This window comes from Grus americana, chromosome 2 (genome assembly GCF_028858705.1).
Source record: "Grus americana isolate bGruAme1 chromosome 2, bGruAme1.mat, whole genome shotgun sequence".
In the NCBI taxonomy this organism is placed as follows: domain Eukaryota; kingdom Metazoa; phylum Chordata; class Aves; order Gruiformes; family Gruidae; genus Grus; species Grus americana.
The window spans coordinates 24262993-24283124 of NC_072853.1; the positions used below are offsets into that span (position 1 = coordinate 24262993).

Consider the following 20132-nt stretch of genomic DNA (forward strand, 5'->3'; position numbering starts at 1 on the left):
CCTTCAAAGAAACAGTCTGCATTCGAAATATCACTGAAGAATGTAAGAGTTAAACCATAGGTCCACCAAGACCAACGTCTCACCTGGAACCAACGCTGGATTCCTAAGGAGCAGCACCAGAACAGGGAAAGTCCGAATGACATTTATAGACAATTCTCCAACTATTAAGAATGTATGACTCCTGACCCAGAAGGCTTGTTGTCTTTGTTTCAATAGCCTTTCCATCATTTTGTTTTCTTCTCTTCTCTGTATCTATGCAGAGGTTGTTTTGATAGTTTGTTTGATGTAAACCCACAGCAACCACATTCTCTTGTAATACGGGGCGTTTCACAGTGTGACTACTTCCCATGTGGAAATGACTCCTTTTGCTTAGCATCCTTTGGAACCTGATATCTACTGGGTTTGTCTGATGACACCTAGCTCATACTGGAGGAAGCAGATACTCCTTAAGCCACAAAATGTTTTGAAGCTTCTATGCTCCTCTTGGTAGGCTGGTCTAAATCTAACCATTCTCACTATTTGAAATGTGTCCTTTATTTTTAATATACCAATTTCCATGGGTTGAACTGGAGGGTTTTATCAAAGAAAACGTAAAAAAGATGAAGGAATCCTTTGCTACCCAATTTACTATTCATTCGAAAGTACACAGGTGGCACAATCAGGTAATTTTTCAAATCTCAGAGGACAAAGATGCATTCTTTATTTATTTCAGTTGAAGGTCTCTTTCTCCAAATTCTCATATGAGCTTTACAGCTCTCCTCTGTGCCCTCTTCTAGTTTTCAATTTTCTTTTTAAGCTACATAAAACTGGATATAAGCATTGCCTACTGGCTTATAAACATCACATATAAAATGTACATTTATATATTCATATTTTTACTTATCATTCTGTTATCACACACACAAAACTCTCACTAGCTGCTATGGGCATGGTACGTTGTGGGCTGCTATGATTCGTGCACATTTTCAGTGTCCGCGCTTTTAAAGAGCAAGATCCTCTTTGTGTAAATTTGGTCTACATTTCTTGTTCAAATGTACATAATCCTGGATTTTATTTCAGTGGATCCCAATAACCATGTAATCCAAATCATACTTGCAAGTGCCCTATTACTGACATTCTTCCTAAATCATATATTTTGCCATGCATAATGGTAAGGTTTTTTCCAACAGTTCTATGAAAAAGGATTATTTCACCTTTGAAATGATGAAAAGTTCTGGAATTATAAAATAAAAATGTGTATTTAGTGTGTTTTTAAATAAAATATTCATAACATTATACAAACGTCACTAAACCAAACAGATGCATAGGCAGTCTTGATTCAGGTAAATGACATATTAGCATGAACAATCATAAAAAATGCGTAAGGAGTAAGAAGCCCATTTAATGAAAAAACATAGAAATGTTTCCATATGTTTTATGAAGTATTCTTTACCCTTTAAATGAGCACATTCAGATTTAGTCGCTGGCTTTGTTTCAGAGAAACCCCATCTGTACACTACACCGCTTACAGGCACATCTCAGTCATGCAATAGTTATGTCACAGCTCATATATCAAATAAAAATCACATTCAAGGCCACACAACCTTATATACCCAAAGTCTTCCATTCTATTTAAAGTAATCCTAAGAGAGCTCTTATTGCACCTCACTGCTGATGTCACATGACTTTTGTTGGGAAACAGAGTCCTACAACTGAAATATCAAACAGTTCTTAACACAGATGAGAATGATCTAAAGGACAACTCTATCGTACTTATATATTCTGGAAGTATTTTTTTTTTTTTTAAACAAAGAAACAGGTGTGGAACTAAAAGTATAAAAATAGTAGCACTGCACAACATTATGTTGCACTGTGAAAAGCAGGATAAAACACAGGCAACTCACAGTAGGCTTAAGGAATTCATCTGACACATTTAGATTCCAAGAGTAATAAAGCTGATTGCCCACATCATGGACAGAAAGTGAAGAAGTTATTTTACCTTCCTGACATCAACGGTTTCAGTGCCAGAGCAATCTCATTTCAAACTCAACAGCAAGGATAACTGATAAGTCAAAAGGCTTCTATCCACACTACACGGCAGTCCAAAAACCCATTAACTTTTGTAGCAAGGAAATAATATGAACAGCCATCTTAGAAATCTGTGAAATCATACAAACCCAAGCCATCTCCTCCACAGGACACCCTGAGAAAGCAGAATGCTGCTGAAACATTTCTCACTTGTTATCAGGAAGTTTCCTTTGCCAAAGAGAAATTGTGCAAAACAGAAAAAATATCTGAGGTAGTCAATGAAATACAAATGCCTCACAATGAAAACCAGCTATCTACAATTAAAAAGAGAGATTCATTCCTGCCAATGTCTAGAATTAGAATATCTCTCTGAATTACTGGCAATGCATATAAAGATGATTATTCAATAACTGTTGCTTGATAACTTCCTAAGAAGGTAAAGAATGTTTCCAATAACATTTGAAATAGCTGAGCCACTATAAAAGAGAATATATTTGTTGCTTTAGGTTTGTTCTTTTTTTTTTTTATTTTAAACATTACACTGATGAATGACACCGCAATCATCAGGAAATTATATTACACTTATTTAACTTCAAACAGTCAGCTTCATGGGGTTTATGCTAACAGCACTTAATAACTTGTATTTAAAATCATTAGTAAAGCAGAAGAAAGACAAGCCAACTTCTATAACATGTCACAGTCAGCAAGCTTCATAAACTTTTCTTATGATTTGGTATTGTAAGTCTGAATTTTTGAAATACCAATGAAACATTTCATTTTTCAATCACTACTCACTACAGATAAAACTATTAGGTTCATATGCAAAGGAATGAACAGAAGCCTCATATAAAGAAAACATATACACAATAAGATACAAATTAAATATAAACCAATAGCAAAATATACAACTTCAGCTAGCACCAAAAGCTAACAAGGGCCAACTGCATTAAATAGACACAGCCTGATCAGGAGGATAGTTCAGAACTCAGCTGGCTCCAGTTAGAGATCTGGGGGAAATAACATTTCAAACAGAAAATAATTTGTGAAGCATCAAGTAACACAGAATGAAAAGGACAAGAAGGAAGCCTTGTGATCACCCAGCCCTTTTAAAAGGCAGGCCACAGGATTCCATTCCTGTATTTAAACAACAGCATGAATCTATCAAAAAAACCCCTGCAGTCTCAGCAAGTTGTTGCAGTCATTAACTACTGTCAACATAAAAAAGCATCTTTTAACTGGAATTTGTTGTAGCTACTGGAACTTGTCACACCTCAATTTGCTAGCCAGAAAAGTTTCATTTTGAATACATGATGCAGTTCCCTCAAATACCAATAAATTTGCCTCTTACAAAGCAACTCTTCCAGGCTTGCAAATAATTTCTGTAACAAGTTTCATCTCCCACCCCAAAGTCCACATAAGCCTTAAGAAGATCAGTGAATAGCAAAATAATGACTTGAACAGCATTCGGAAGTCAAGCTGCTCTTCGAGGCTTTGGGGAGGACAAGACAATGTACAGCGCTAATCTGATGTAGGACAACCATGGAGCGTTTCTCAGCATTATGCTTTTTTTATGCTTAAAAGCAGTGAAAGCAAAGACAAAAAATGGCAAAGAATGAAAAGATATTCCCCACTTGAATACAAAGACTTAGTCAAAAGGGTATATATGTATTTAGTATAGGTAAAAGAAAAAGTGAATTACAGAAATTATAAATATTTTAACTCTTTCGTTTAAATAATATATCAATGGCTTACAAAAAGAAGAAAGCATTCTGACACTATGGCCAGCAAGTTTCTGAGCTCCACCTAGTAAGCTGTGTCCAAACAGGGAAGCACCCACAAAGGCACTTAGGCTCTGAACTGTGATTTTAAGTGCAACTGCACTAAGAAGTCGGTTTTGTGACTAAAACAAAAGAGCTCTGTACTACCTCGGTGAAATAGAACGTGACTCCTAAGTATAGAGAAAAAAAATTTAGGTGGGTTTTACAGAAATAAAGGGACTATCTTTTCCTTTGAGATTATGAGATGCTAGAAAGACCTCTACTGACTACACCTCATTCAACAACCTATTATCAATGAAAAAAGTTTCAAAACAGCAATAAAGCAAAATCACGGTTAAAAAAACTAACACTATAGTTCATGGCCCTATTTTACCTACTGTATCTGTTCATTATTTTTCACTGCCATTTTGGGCAGCAATTGCAAGTCATACTGCAGGACAGAGAAAGAGGGAAGTGAGCCCTAGAGAAGAGTTGCTTATAAGACTATTCCTCAAATTTCAGAAAGGTTAACAAACAAATTGCAACTCTGACCTCTTTGATACAACATCTTAAACCACCACATGAAGAAATCTGACACAATCACCACTTCAACATGGTTTCAAAGAGCACCTACCTCTGCTTGAGAAGAGCCAGTATTAATTCCCACATGTAAGTCACCAGCCACCTCAAATTCATCTCTTACCCTTGCTTCTACCACCATAATCAAATTCAAGATTCTTAGCTTGAAGAGGAATAGCTGTAGTCCTGCTCACTGATGCAGAGAACATTCACATATTAGGGCTCCCCTCCATTATTCCCCATATTTCATGCTACTGGACCATAACATCAGTTTGGGCTGGGGCCAGCTCTATCCTGGTTGGGACCTCCTGGCAGTCTGGCAGTGGGGCCCAAGAGCACCCCCCCGCCTTTTACCTGCCCTGGGACACTGTGACTGTGTAGCAGTCACAATGGGTGACAGCGGAGCGACACACAAAATTCCTCAGGAGCTGCCCTGGAAGAGTGAGTCACACGCCCCTGCAGGTGCTGGGTGTTGGCATTGGATCCCCCTTTGCCACAACTTCCCCAGGCAGATGAAACCCAGAAATCCAAATCTCCTCCTTGCACCACCAGGTCTTTTCAATATCTTGCCACTTCAAACAATTTCTTTTTTCTGCCATTCTTTGTAAAGTTTTCAAACTGACTTCTGCAGTATTTCTATGATCTATCAGAAGCTTATACATTCATAAATGAAGCGTGGACTGGAATTCCAAATAGATAATATTCAGGCATATACTGAGGCTGGCATATTAATCACAGAATTGTTTAGGTTTGAAAAGACGTTTAAGATCATCAAGTCCAACCATTAACCTAGCACTGCCAAGTCCAACCACTAAACCATGTCCCTAAGCACCACATCTACACGGCTTTTAAATACCTCCAGGGATGGTGACTCCACCACTTCCCTGGGCAGCCTGTTCCAGTGCTTGACAACCCATTCGGTGAAGACATTTTTCCTAATATCCAATCTAAACCTTCCCTGGCACAACTCGAGGCCATTTCCTCTCATCCTATTGCTTGTTACTTGGGAGAAGAGACCAACCCCCACCTGGCTACAACCTCCTTTCAGGTAGTTGTAGAGAGTGATCAGGTCTCCCCTCAGCCTCCTCTTCTCCAGGCTAACCAACCCCAGTTCCCTCAGCTGCTCCTCATAAGACTTGTGCTCTAGACCCTTCACTGGCTTTGGAAGTTAAAGCTTCAAGCTTCCCTGTTCTTTGCAGTAGAAACTTTTGAAGTACTATAAATGCATAGGAAACGTTACCAGAATACGTTCAATTATATTCAAACAACTGAGAGTAAAGCATTGAAAGAATAGACTGCAAAGGAGATTAAGGAATGTGATGCATACACATAGAGAAACTGTTATTCTACACACAAAGAAATCTTACTGCATTACAGCAAACAAGAATTTCAAGGGAAAATTAAAATCTCACAAAAGACTAGTAACATACAGATACTCATGCCATTTTGAAAGCCTAAGAACAAAGCCACCTGGTGCAATAAAACATAGTCTTATGTTCACCCTCGAAGCATTTGTACAGTTAGATGGGTTACAGAAAAGACTGGGCAATATTATAGAAACCTAAATGACAATCTTCATAACTCAGACCAGTTTCAGAATGTAACAGGGAGGGAAATACACAAAATTTAGTTCTCTAGAAAATCACCCATTTTACTTGGATGTGTGCTTCAAGGTATTCTGTTACAAAGTCTGCAGCTTCCTTTTCTGCAGCCCAATTTTCTCATCAAATGCTACTATAGCAAATGCAGCATCTGCTTGAATGCTTGATAGATGAATATTAGAAAAAAAACATGTTTTTCAGTGAATGCTCTGAATTGTATTTCTTTATTTCATCTCACAATCGTAAGTGTGGACTTCTTAGTGCTTACTGCAATGCCCTAAAAACTGGTCACTGGCTCTTTTCTGTTGCTCATTTTCCCCTCCAGTTTTTAAGTTAGAACAGCTCTTCACTGACGTTGTCAGAAAGAAAGTCCCCTAAAGGTTTATTATATTCCAACTCAGACAAGTCATTCAAATGAAGGTAGCAAAAGAATTCGGAGGGCATGAAATGGGAAGACTGAGATTATGACAACAGTTTGATACAGTACCATTCCCTTTTTCAGCTATTTTTTTTCCATATACTTAGGGAATATTCTGTACATGCAAAGAGAGTTTTTCAAGCCTTTGTGCAAATTTACAGAAGGCAAATTTTATGAATTAAAGAAGTAGTTGTTCTTATTGCTGAATATTGTATCTTGGTGATAAGCGCAAATCTGCTGACAAGCTGTGTTTCATTGAGAACATGTGGGATACTGCAACATACGAATAGACAGCAGTATAAAAGTGATCCCACGGGGAAAGTACCCTGGACACGAAGTACACATCAAAGCAAGTTTTATAAAAAGCTCTCCTGAAAGACAGAAGATCAAGTGCTTAGCACTTTGGTGATCACAACCACCTCATCTAAGTCCAGTGGATAGAATAGAGTTAATTGATAAAGCCAGGAGCTATGAGAGCTACAGCAAGATGCAATCATATGAGCTTTCAACAGAACTGCAAATGCTGTTATGTCAGTGCCTCAAAGCTTTGCTTTAAAGCTTACAGTCAGTCTAAAAAGAGTAAGCGTAAGTATCTGTGGACTCCTAATGTCTCTGAAGTGATCTGGTTTGTTGGCACAAACAGTATATTTTTAGATGCAATTTCCTAAGACCATGCCCAGAATAGTGCAGTTCACCCTCCTGAGCTGTACATTATCTTCATTATAACACAATTTCACACCATTTGAAAAGCTGTTGAATGCACGCGGAAGCTATGTTCTTTGGAAACTAAGTGGGACTCCAAAAGAATCTGCAAGAAGATTAAGTATAATAGATATCTAACAGGTGTTTTACATTGTATACCCTACAACTGTAAACCTACTGCCAAGAGCATACCAAGCACACGGTCATAACTACTTACAACAGCAAATATTCACTGTCAAGGACTCATACAAAAATTGCATTTAAATCCAGGGAAGCATGAAAGACAGTACAACTGGTTTAAAAGAAAAAAAAAAATCACCCTCACTGATCCCAATCCCTTGGTTTGTAACAGACCGTAACTAAAAAACCCTTTTGTTTTGGTACATTTTGGATGGAAGGGGAGACTTTGTTCCCTACTAGCAAGTAGGGTTGCCACTTCTCTCCATTCTATTGAGTAAAAATGGACTCACCTCTGACAGCATATCACTACAGAATCATGTCATGTCCAAGTGTCTCTGAAAAACACCTATTTTATTCCTAACTCTAGTCATCCTTTGGCAGTGTAAAAGTTTGAAACCTCTTTTACCAAGCAAATAACTAAATCAGGCTCTTATTTAACTCCTCCTTCTGCTGACTGCAGATGGATGGCTGATTAATTCTTCACAGTGGTAACAAATCTGAACGTACTCAGAAAAGAGTATAATTCTGCATCCCAAAATTTAATTGGGGTCTGGATTTTTGAGATGGCATGTTGGTATACATGTTAAAGGGGAGCAACAGAATTTAACAGTCCTTCAACAATAAAAATATCAGAAAGCTGAATGCATCCAGCTATGTAACAGTGGGTACAACCACATTTGGAGGATTTTTTTTGCTATCTAAACTGAAACCAAAAGTCACCAGATAGCTTGTCAGTAGAATCCACTGAACTCACACTAAATAGTCTGATACAGAGATACCAGAGAAGGCATTTTTCAGGAAAGATTTTCTTTGAGAAGACAATAAAAAGGTAAGAAAACCATTCTGAAAGATAGATGAAAATGGAAATGTCAAGGACTCCTTCCTAAAATAGTAAGTTGGGACAGCTCTAAGTCGGCACAGAAACTCTTCTTGGTCAGTTTGTAGCAAAGCACATGACTAATTTATTAGTATTTTTACTTGTTATTACTTCTCTTTAGAAACTTTTCTCCAGTAATTCCAGTTACTAAAATATCTAGTTTAGATGACTTGGCTACATCACAAATCTGAGATTACATACAGGAGAATGAAAAATGCTAACTAATAATACAAGAATAAAGTAGTTGGCAGAACAAAATTGCTGTATGTAGCTGTGGTACATCACACAAGACAGGTAAAAACAAGAGAGCTAACATAAGAAGAGAACTCAAACCCTCTTCAGAGGTGTAAGGATATGTCACTAGCATCTATAATGTTGGGATTCTTGCATCTTCCTCTGAATCATCCAGTATTCGCTTCTTTCAGGAAACAGATAAGAGCCAGACTACAACATACTTCTGCTAAGGTGACAATTCATATGAAAAAGAACTAAACGTAATTTCTTAACAAGATCAGACCCCTTAAAGCAATGAAGCTTTTCTTCTTCAAACAGCAGGTTGAGAAAAAAATGTCAATGTCTTAAATTGGAAAATTTGAAAATTACTGGAATACTTCAAAAAACCCTTTGCATCAGTCTAGATTTAAAACATTTCTATAACACTACCTAAGAGCTGTGTTTCTTCTTAATTTCTGTATTTTCTACATAGTCACTCCCCATGCCCTGCAATAACTGAGGGAAAAAAGTGGTTACAAAAATCCCCAGTTCAGAAATGCATCTTTAACAAGAAAAACATTTGAAGTCATCATACGAGAGACAATTTTACTCCTCCACACCTAACTGATCAGATTCCCTCCTGTTTATTAAGGAAAAGCACAAAGAAAGGCAAGTCAAAAGGAGAAAGGAAGAAGATCGGAACACAGAAGTCCAATAAAGAAGAAGAAAAGGGTCAAATATCCTGGGATCTGACATAAAAACAGTAAAAGGAGGAAAAGATCATGAATGAAATGCAGCAACAGAGCCAGGGTGTGAAGACAGGGGAAATCAGCTTAAGAAGGTGTAATATCTGGATTTATTTATCATGTTGCCCTCAAAAACAAAAGGCAAAAACGAGAGTGAAAAAGGATAAAAAAATAAAACACACATTTGGTTTGATCTGTATCCATACCAGGCTTATGATGTAATTGTCACAGAAAGAAACTAACCTGAGACTGAGGACTACACTTATTTAGATGATCTCCAACTAAAACAAAGGTGTTTCTGGAAATAGCTCTCATTACTTTCTCTGAAGCGACAGCAGCCCTGGTTTCAAAGTATGTTTTGGAGGATGTTAAGCAGATGTAGGAGCTCTCATTTTGCCTAAGCTAAAGCTCCCAAAAATCAGGAGCTGTGGTTATACATAGAACTCTGACATCTCCTTAGGATCTGAGCTTTTAATAAACATATCACAGAGTGTGGTATCTGTCTTTATTAATGAAAAAAAAATTTACAACAATACTGCAAAGTAGGGAATACTTTCCTACAATAGTACAACACTTCAAAGCAAGATCAAAGCAAATACATCTGCCGTGCCGTATTTAATTTTCCTATTACACTTCACACAAACAGGAGGGAGATTCAATAGATACCGTTAAATAACACTGTAACAGAACACCTCCCTTTCTTCATTTATTCCTCAGTATTCCCCTCCAAAAGCAAAATCAAAACCATAAAATGTTAGTTTAAAATTTTCTTGCTTACTCTAGTTTCCTGAGTTTCGCTAATTTTGTCTGCCTTATTATTACTACCTTTACTGTGTATTTCTACCATTGGTAGAATTTTTCTCCAAAAGAATTGCCCGCCTTTAGAGGCATAATACTAACCTAAAGAATTCATGATCAAAATACTGCTCTAATTGTAGGTTAGTATTTTCCAGTAAAAATACACTTTCTGTCCTTACCATCTGTCCTCACCATTACCTTATTACATGTACCTTGCATTAATTTTATTCTATGACAGTGAGGCGGACTAGACATGTAGGAAAAACATTATTCTTTACTGCAAGGGTCACAATAATCGTTCCTCATACAGTCTGCATTTCAACAGCTTAACAACTCTCCCACAATATGTATTCCTGGAAAATAACATTTTTTCCTTGAATATCCATGCAATTACAAACTGGGATTTGGATCTATGATTTCTAGGTTTAAAATGATCACAACATATGTAGCTTTTTAAAAAGCCTGATTTAACATAAAAATAAATCATGTGAGGCATGAGACTAACAATTGTTATTGCAGTATGCTAGCTGGTATCTTTCTATGGCAAGAATACCTTTGGTATTTATCATCTTACCTTGTCAAAAAAAACAAAACGCCCCCACAAATGGAAAATAATTTTCCATGTCATTCACCAGAGGTCATTACACAAAAGTAATTGTAGAGTATACAAGTTTTTGTAAACTATTAGTACTGCAGGCACTGTTATAATAAGTTTTAAGCAGCAGTCCAACACTTGGAATCTGTCATGTAATTTTGACTTAGGGCAACTTTTATTTGATCAAGACTACACACATTATGTAAACTCACTACTCAAGATCAGCCTTCAAGATTACATGTTTGCAAACAGAAAACATGCTTCTACCATGTTTAATAGTTTATAAAGGTGCTTATTCTTAAATCTATTTACTTCTGATTATGCCTTGGGTTTTTTTTCCTAAAGTAAGGATTACTACTACAGCAAACATTTTTACTAAAGGAAGTTCCTCACAGCAACTTCTTCAATTCTGTACTTACTATTTTTCATTTCATTCACATTCCCTAATAATCTATTCCATTCAAAATCTCCTCGCTGATATTTCTTACCTCATCAAGATCAAAACCCCTAATTACCCTGCTAATTTTCAAACTGCAAAATTTCTCATTCTAATAACAAGGAGGAAGATATGCTATAAGATGTTCTAGTTTCTTCTAAAGTGATCCAAGTTGTTTCAGGATCACAAACCATTTTTATTAACTTTAATTCTACAACAGAAAAAAATTCCACATTGTTATTCAAAAAAACCCCTACTGCCCTGCACAGCATTACGAACTGAAGAACTATTTCACTCAAACTGAATGAAATGCGTAACAGAGTGATCCAATACAATCTTTTCTCATTTTTCTTTCTACATGCATAAACCTGAGGATAATAAGTTTTGTTTTTCCAAGAAAAGATCTTCAGTGAGAGGGTAATGTCTGTAAGTCACTACCTGCGTTGGAAAAATTACCAGGAACATTTTCTTCTGGATCTACAGTAATTTGTACAAGGGTTAAACACTTAATTTAGTCACTATCTTTGTGCTCTTTTTTAATGCTTACTATTCTTGGCACTTGCAGCTGACAAAAGTGGGGAAGATCTCCACACATTTTTCAACCACATCCATATAAAAAATTTAATACTTTTGTTTACCCAAATGGAGAAGAAAAAAAAAGGAAGACAGATGTATTATGGTGAGATGAATGGCACAGAAAGGGATGCTTATACCAAACTGTAACTGGATGCTGAAATTCAATAACTGACCTATTATTTTAATGCACATACAGGACATTCACCTGAACAGTATGGAACCATTAGAAGGGGGAAGACTGCGTGTATGAAAATATTGTACCTCATTTTTTCAATCTAAGTTAAGGATCTGCTATTATTTCTTTGCTGGGGGGGTGGTTATTTGTTTGGTTTATGTTCACTCCAACGGTGACATTTTGAAACAGCACTACAGAATGTGATAGCAAACATTTAAGATTTTTAAATAACAACTACTGAAGCTCGAGAAATGAAACTCGTGAACAAACCCCTGTAACAGGCAGTTTTAGCAGCCCACAACAGCTTTGTTTACATTTTAAGATAAAAGGAGGTCCCATGAAACCATAAACAGAAAGGCTTATACAATTAGTAGACATAAAATAGTAATCAATTGTTTGTGTTGTATCACCTGTATGCATTTTCATTTCCCTCTCAGAACACCTCACTATATAAACTGATGTAATATCCCACAAAGTAGGATTCTTTAACCTGAAGGGAAAAAGGAGTGATACTGACACTTGAAATTTCCACAACTGTCAAACTACCACAGAGTGATGGTCTGAGCTGGAAATATTCAATGTCATACACTAGCACACTTACTGAGACAACAGCGTGACTGACTTTGTACGTACTGATAGCATCAAAGCTCAGGTTAAATCTAGTTGCCATGAGAATTAGAAGAGGAAAGAGCTACCAGAGGCACCATCACTGAGTTTTAGCACTAGCTAGGACTCCTCAGTTATGATTTTGTTTTAACATTTAAAGAGGTGAAAACCAGCAGTAACACATTTGACACATTAGCAGCCTTCTAGTCTGTACAAGAAGGTTGTGATGGAGACGCAGCTAGGCTCTTCACAGTGGTGCACAGGAGGAAAAGCTTTCTCACCATAAGAACAGTCAAGCTGTGGTACAGATTGCACAGAAAGCTAGGGTGTTCTTAACCTTGGAGATTTTCAAGGCCTGACTGGATCAAACCCTACATAAATGACCGCGATGGCAGCAGAAGATTGGACTAGAGACTTCCTGCAGTCCCTTCCAACTTGATTTTTCTGACGACCCAATTATTTTTTGCCAGGGGCAAAGAAATAGTTTCCTTTTGCTCTTCTGAAAAGCACTGTTCAGCAAACGGCAGCACGACTGGGGTCAATACTTCTGTTGCAGGACCTCTTCATGCATCTTTTTCTTAAAACACAGGTACCAAAAAACCACCACAGCTTTCTGATTCATGCTTTATTCTGATATCAGCAACTACTGATAGCTTCCTGGTTCACTCTAAATTTAACAACTTCTCTGGGTCCTCCCCCAAAAAAGAATCTTTACTTGTGTTATCTCTGAAACTTTCTTTTGTGTCTCTTTGCAGACGCTTTCCAGTTCCTATTATGCAGCAGATTCGTAACGTGTTCTTCCCAGTCTTCTTGTCATAACATCGAATTCTAGTAGCTTAGTCTCAACATGCTCTATTGCTCTTAGAAAAGAAGCCACCACCTCAGCCACCCCATGGAGTTTTTCACCTGATGCAGTACATGGCAGCTAGAACGAGACAAAAAGGCAGCCCACCTCCCCACTGTACAAACACACCTTTCTTAATAGAACAAGAAATAACATAAAGCTAACAGCTGAACAAACAAAACAGGTGCTCTCAGTCACAGCTTCCATTGCTATTTGTGCAAATAAACTACAGGCTCTGGAGGAAGGGCAGTATTTATAGCTCTGAGCTTAGGTGTCTTGTTTTTGGTAGCCCACCAACATACCCAACAAGAGTTCGCTGTTAATTTCAACACACACACTGAACTGAGCTCTCCTGCAATTCTGAAACACAATTCAACTTAAGAAGCTTATATGCATGTATGTATATCTGTAGATCTCATATATATATATATATGTATTCCCTTCACAACCTATTGATTTTTTTAGATTTTCTTTTTCTCCTTGACTGTGCTGTTGACACTACATATACATTCACTTTCACCACAGCAGACCTTTTAAAAGTCTCAAGTGAATTTTTAAGGACAAGAGATTCTTTAGCGCAATGCCATAAATCAGAGTTTAGCCTGTATGAATGCCTTAAGTATGCCTACCACCGTTCTTTCATCAGACTGCCGTATTTCTCGACTTCAAAGCTTATTAGCAGTTATTAATTAGACTGGAAAAAATAAAAAGGCAACTATAATTACTGGTTTATATGCATGCTTCACATGTTAGTTCCTCATTTCAGGCCACTACAGAATCATTGCTTCAGGCACAGGATTTATTAAGAAGATACTCAACAAGCTAAACCCCACTGATTACTAATTAAAATGATAAAATGTCCTACCTGTCCCATGTTTGGTGTAAATCAGTTCATGACTTAAGAATATCACTGAAAATGTCTACAATAGGAGGAAATAAAAGATTCTACACAACTATATTAAGCTCAGATAATTAAGATAAAGAACAAAGTGGGCTTGGGTTGCTTATCCACACTCTGTTTCCATCTGATATTGGAGTTCATAATCTACCAGACTTTCTCAGAAACATACAATGTATAAAAATAATACTATTTACACACTGCATCCAGAAGCCTATGTGAAGGATGAGGACACATGTGGGTACAGTCACCCATGCAAGACAGTAAACTGGTTATACCACGCAAGTTTGATACAGCTGTGTCCTGCCACGCCCAAGCAATTTGTTAAGAGAATACACTCTTACACTTTGATTTTAAACAGAAAGTTTAAGTCATGCTCCTCACAATGAATGCCAAAACAGGCCACGTTATATGGAACAAACAGAGATGAAACGCCAATATGTTGCAAGGAAGTGATTAGAGCTTAACCTGCATTACCACTAAATGTCAAAATGCTGGGCTTTTGCTGGGTTTTGTGTTTTGGGGTTTGGTGACAGGGGAGCAGGTAAGAGGAAAAAAGTAGTTTTAAAAACAGGGGTATTAGAAAGGCAAGTCACTTATTTTAGTCTTTTTCCTAAGTGGTTAAAAGAACTATGCAGCAGCTTCACGACCCTTTTTTATATGTACACCTGGGAAGAATACTGAATCCTGTTACTTTCCTCAGTGTTACCCTGATGTGGTTTAGACCAGATGTTTAAATGTTACAGTATGTACATTTTCTTCTCTTCTTCCAAGGCAAAAGCAAAATAAGAGGAATATTTGACTTCACTCCACAAGAGACCTATTTAATAGTTTGGCGGTTATGTAAGTAAAGGTAGCTTGGCTAAGTCAATGTTGACGACATACAGAACGACATGATCCTAATGAGTTGGAAAATATTGGCTCTCATGAGATTCAACCAGATGCTACCGCGCTGAGAAAGCTACTGTATTATTGAATTTCATTTTTATGAGGTAAAATTTATTATTCAACCATTAAGGTATCCCACATGAAATCTTGCATAAAATAGTTTTACAGTTACTTTCTGGAAAGTAGATTTTATTTTAACTTTAAGACATCATTTACATGAGGGATTCAAATGCCTATTTGATCACCTTCAATAGAGAAATGTAAGGTCTGCAAGCAATTTTCCCAAAAATACCAGATTAATGGAACAGAACTGTCAACAAAATAATGAACTACCTGAATAGGACACGGAAAAAGTGGTAGCAAGTTCCAGTTTTCCAGAGTAAACTAAAGCCATGTGTGACTGTGTATATGTTTTCTCGGCAGGCTGAAATGGTTAGAAAACTGAGTGCTTCAGGTACCTACTAACAAATAATGAAAAAGTACGCAGTAGAATTACTTCATAGGATTAATTATGCTCAACCTTTGAAAGATCTTAACTGGCACTATTCTTCTAAAATGTTGGTATTTTGTGCACTTATTTTTGTTTACAAAATGCATAACAATAATTGTAAAAGAATTTTATTAACATCAATATATCTACTTGCACGAATGTAGAAAGCGTGATGTATTTCAGATTCATGTTTCCTTCCACATTTATAGTGGATGAAATGCAAAATTGGGATGTTTCACAAGCATGTGCAAGCATAAGAACTAACACATTATTGAACTGACATGTGCTTGTATACCAAAAGGATTATAAAATAAAACCAAAACACAAACATAAATTTCCAAATCAGCTATGTGTGGGTTGAAGACTGCTTTTGTTGGGGTTTTGGGGGTTGGGTTTTTTTTCTATTTTAGATATAATGCATTATCGAGAAGTTAATAATGCTTTTTTCTTGACCCATGAAAGAGAGCAAACAATTGTTTGGAGCTGTTTTATTTATCTATTTCTTATTTGTCATTTTGTCACTTCATATTCCCATCTACTATTTTAAATTTTCTATTTATTCTCACACAACTCTTATTTTAAGACAGTACGAATCTTTCCTGTACTTTTTAAAGGTAAAGCCTATTCATTCAAGTAATAAGTTTCATTGTTTATCTGAAATTTTTTAATTGTCTTGGCTTCTCTGAACCCTAAAAATACCAGTTGATATTGGACAAGAACCTTTGTCAAGGCAGTCATTTAAAACTATGAATTACAAAAGTGCTGAGGTGTCACTGCAATGAAGGGAGTTAGTTACTTTCGAAAAAATCCCATTAAGCCATTACATGTCTCTTTAAATTCCAAATCAGTTATAATTAAAAATCTGCCCTTAGCAGAATTAAATAGTCTCAAGCTAAAGAAGGCATAATATTCAAACATATTTACAATAAATATCTAGTGTAAAACCCATATATTCTTCTTGAAATGCTCATTTTACCTGTCCTCCACAAGTTCTGAGCTCAATCAGCTAGTCACAGTAGTGTACACATCTTTTTATTGATAGTTTTAAGATAACAGACTTCACTAATATGTACGACAAATACATATTTTTAGTACAGGCACTTCATTCTTAAATTCTGTCAGAAGCCAAACACACACAACTTGCTTTTGAGACTTCAAAACTTATTTATTCAGACAACTTGCCTTGGACAAGTTAATCAAAAGAGAAACTCTCGGACTATCTGATGAAGACAGCAAGTCTAATACCCAACGAACTATGAAATACTTGAGGTAAGTGGTTTTTTCCTACTAGAAAAGAGTTTCAGGAGAGCAGGGGGAAGGAAGGTAGGTGGGGGACATAAGAGCGTTAAATTTCAATCAATTTACCCTCCTGGTACTCCGTGAATCTACTCCCAGCAAGATTTTGTACAGGAAAGAGCTTGAGAGTTTGTTCTGAATCCCTACACTACCTTCAGCCTAAATTAGTTTTGAAGGAAGTTTTGGAGCAGAAATATTTTTCTGCTCCAGATGAAATCACAGGATAGAACCTCAGATACTAGCTATAAATTCTGTTCCTATGTTTGTGGAAATAATGCAGAGCTCCCTTTTTAAACTGCATCCACAGAAAGTCTTTCAGCCATTACCCAGCAGCGAGGTTCCCAAAGAGGCCTTCATACCTTGTGAGACTCTCCACAGCATGTCAGAGGACTAACAGTCATGTGTTCTTCTCTGATGTTCTCCCCTCCCTCCTGCAACTCATGTATCTGTACTTGTCTTCCTATTAAATTTTGGCTTTCTTAACTTTTACTACTTTTCTACTCTTTCTACTTGCTTCTCCTTGCTTTCTCTTCCCTTTTTATCAGCTGTATCTCTTTCCCTCTTTTTCCTTCCTTTCCATTTTTTCTTTCTTTTTTCCTCTAATTGATCTGTTCTTTCCCTACAGCATGTCTTAGCCCATATTGCAAGTGCAGGGCTGTGTTGGAAAAAGCATACAACTAGGGACCATAACTCCTTCTAAAAAAGATCTATGCTGAGAGGATACAAAGGCTTGTGGTATCACTTTTGAGTTCAAGTAATACCGAATCGGTATGTTGTGGAGGCACATCATTCACTCACAAAAAGCACCTGGCACAAAGCCTCAATAAAGACATAAGGAGCTCAGCAACAACTGTTTCAGGGCAGTAACTCTCTTCAATCACAGCACAAAAAGTGGTAATACAGACAGAGGCAGTTGAGAAAGACGTAGGCTACGTAAACAAATGGCAAACACATTTAAGCCTTGCTATATGCAAGTACTAAACTACAGAAGAAAAATTTGAAGTCTCAGTATATTTTCAAAATTTGCAGAACAGGTCTGGAAGGGTAACGCATAACTAGAACACTTCTAAGAGGGCACAGTTTGTTCACAAAGGACAAAAAAGTATGGTGTGGTACTGTGTATATGTGGTGGGTTGACCCTGGCTGCAGGCCAGGTGCCCACCAAAGCTGCTCTATCACTCCCCTCATTCACTAAACAGGGGAGAAAAGGTATAACGAAACACTTGTGGGTCGAGATAAGGACAGGGAGAGATCACTCACTAATTATCGTCACGAGTAAAACAGACTGAACTGAGAGAGGAAATTCATCTGATTTATTACTACGCAAAACAGAGTAGAGGAATGAGAAGTAAAATCAACTCTCAAAACACCTCCCCCCACCCCTCCCATCTTCCCGAGCTCAACTTCACTCCCGGCTTCAACCTTCCCCTCCCTCAGCGGCACAGGGGGACAGGGAATGAGGGGGTGTAGAGATTCCACCACGTGGAGGTCCCCACGCTGGAGCAGGTGGATGCACCTGAAGGAAGCTGTGACCCTGCAGGTAGTCCACGCTGGAGCAAGCTCCTGGCAGGACCTGTGGCCTGTGGAGAGAGGAGCCCGCACTGGAGCAGGTTTGCCGTCAGGACTTGTGACCCCGTGGGGGACCCACACTGGAGCAGTCTGCTCCTAAAGATCTGCATCCCATGGAAGAGACCCATGCTGGAGCAGTTTGTGAAGAACTGCAGCCCGTGGGAAGGACTCACATTGGAGAAGTTCATGGAGGACTGTCTCCCATGGGAGGGACCCCACACTGGAGCAGGGGAAGAGTATGAGGAGTCCTTCCCCTGAGGAGGGAGGAGCGGCAGAGACAATGTGTGATGAACTGACCACAATCCTCATTCCTCATCCCCCTGTGCTGCTGGGTGGGAGGAGGGAGAGAATTTGGGAGTGAAGTTGAGTCTGGGAAGAAGGGAGGGATGGGGGAAGGTGGTTTTAAGATTTGCTTTTATTTGTCATTACTCAACTTTGATTTGATTGGTAATAAATTAAATTAATTTTCCTGAGTTGAGTCTGTTTTGCCCATGACAGTAATTGGTGAGTTCTCTCTCCCTGTCCTTACCTTGGCCCATGAGCCTTTTGTTAGATTTTCCCTCCCCTGTCCAGCTGAGGAGGGGAGTGATAGAGTGGCTTTGGTGGGCACCTGACCTCCAACCAGGGTCAACCCCCCACAAATACTTTTGTACTACTACTGTGCATAGCTTAAAATGAGCTGTGATCAGATGGAAAACACAATACCATTGACAAAAAGATTTATTTCTGTGAGATGTTAGGTTGTACAATAAAAGCTCATCTGTACACCCACAAAGATGCTCAGAGACACATTGGCAGGAGGGGGAGCCCAAATAATGCGTTGCTGGGCTACTCCCAGGCCCACCACAGGAGCCACCAGCCCATCAAAGGCCGATCTGCACAAGCCCAGAGGACCACTGAGGCATGCAATGGCAGGCAGGAACCCAAATCAAGGACTCCCAAGGAACATTCATCAGCTGTTGTTTTATGTTGGAGAAACTAAGCTGACTGTTAGTAAAAGAGTATCAGTGATTAACAGATGTGCCTTGTTTACTGCAAAGTTCCTTATTGACTACATTATCCTCATAGTTACTCCACTGAAGGAAAAAGAAAGACCAAACCACAAAACCCCCAGAAACTCCCTGAAATTCCAACTTCCCTGTGCAATTACAGTCAAGGGGGTTTTTTAGAAGCTTACACACATACATGTTACTGTTAAAGTATGTGGAAGCTGACACTAAGTACAAGGCTGATTTTCAACAAGGTGTAATACTATATTTTACACAAAGGTATTCCAACAAAAGGTAGTAGACTTACAGAATCAACCTAGCCAAGAATTAGGGCAAAAGGGTAGACAGCAGTCATTTCATAGCCTTGAACTCAAAGCTGCCTTCATCTAGTTAATGAAAAGTACAACAGAAGTATAAAATTTACCAGGTCAAGCGTTAAACCACGAACAAGAGAAGATCAAAACAAGTGTATTGTACTGTTCATTTACTTTATTGTAAGTACTTAAAATGTGTGCTCCAGATTTCTATTCTGCAGATACATTGTTAGCACGGTTGTATCACAGTTCATTGAACTGAAGGACTGAAACATGTTAAATGATGAAATGATGAAACAGTTTGGAACTGTGCAAATCCTAAGACCATTTGAAATGATCAAATAACTGTATTTCTGAGGTGTGGATTGTAAACATGCTACCTTCAGAAATACCAGTACTTGAAAATAAAACCTCATAATCTCATCCTTAGATGACCCACACAGAATCAAGGAATGAAGCGAATCAGTGACTTTTGGGAAAGAAGGAAAAACTAAGCTCTTAAAACAGTTATTCCAAAGGTTACACACCTGAAAATACAACAGTTCTTTTGCACCATTTTTTGCACCAGATTTAACTTT

At 37.8% G+C, this 20132-nt stretch overlaps 1 protein-coding gene across 7 annotated transcripts in view; it reads right to left on the bottom strand.

Moving 5' to 3' along the window:
• VPS13B (vacuolar protein sorting 13 homolog B) overlaps positions 1 to 20132 on the bottom strand; it is a 485973-nt gene that overhangs the window by 353487 nt on the left and 112354 nt on the right. The window lies entirely within an intron of this gene.